General features: G+C 41.2%; 1 protein-coding gene and 1 pseudogene across 1 annotated transcript in view; both read left to right on the forward strand.

Annotated features, from left to right (window-relative positions):
* LOC105886702 overlaps window positions 1-664 on the forward strand; it is a 1,325-nt pseudogene extending 661 nt beyond the window's left edge.
* The window catches only part of NRXN3 (neurexin 3), a 1,203,771-nt gene that overhangs the window by 127,136 nt on the left and 1,075,968 nt on the right, over window positions 1-667 (forward strand). The gene's annotated exons all lie outside the window — the stretch shown is intronic.

Genomic DNA, 667 nt, shown 5'->3' on the forward strand with positions numbered 1-667 from the left:
AAACAAAAAAACAAAAATAACCAGACTATGCTGGACTTATTATTCCGCCTGCTCCTACAAAGCCTGACTTTGATGGTCCTCGAGAGAAGCTGCAGAAACTGGGAGAGGATGAAGGGTCCATGACCAAAGAAGAATTGGCCAAGATGAAACGAGAACTGGAGGCTGAGTAGCTTGCTGTCTTTGAGAAGACTGTATCTTCCCATGATGCCTTTCTTCAGTGGTTTTCTTCTCACCCTGTTCTCAGTAAAGACCGAAACTGACACGTTTCCTAGACTATGATCAGGATATAAGTGTTAGGCGGAAAAATACCAAAGACATGTTTGGTGGCTTTTTCGAAAGTGGTGTGAAGAGTGCTGATGAAGTCCTTTTTTCTGGAGTTAAGGAGGTGGATGACTGCTTTGAGCAAGAGAACTTTCTTATTAATTATTACAATAGGATTAAGGATTCCTGTGTGCAAGCTGACAAAATGACCAGATCTTATAAAAATGTTGCAGATGACTACATCCAAACTGCAGCTTGCTTGCACAGCCTGGCTTTAGAAGAGCCCAGGGGCATAAAAAAGTACCTATTGAAGGTTGCTGAGCTATTTGAGAACCTTACAAAAGTAAAGGGTCAAGTCTCATCAGATGAAGATTTAAAGCTTCTCTGATACTACATGCTCAACATA

This window comes from Otolemur garnettii, unplaced genomic scaffold (assembly GCF_000181295.1).
Source record: "Otolemur garnettii isolate 467f Iridium unplaced genomic scaffold, OtoGar3 scaffold00020, whole genome shotgun sequence".
Lineage (NCBI taxonomy): Eukaryota > Metazoa > Chordata > Mammalia > Primates > Galagidae > Otolemur > Otolemur garnettii.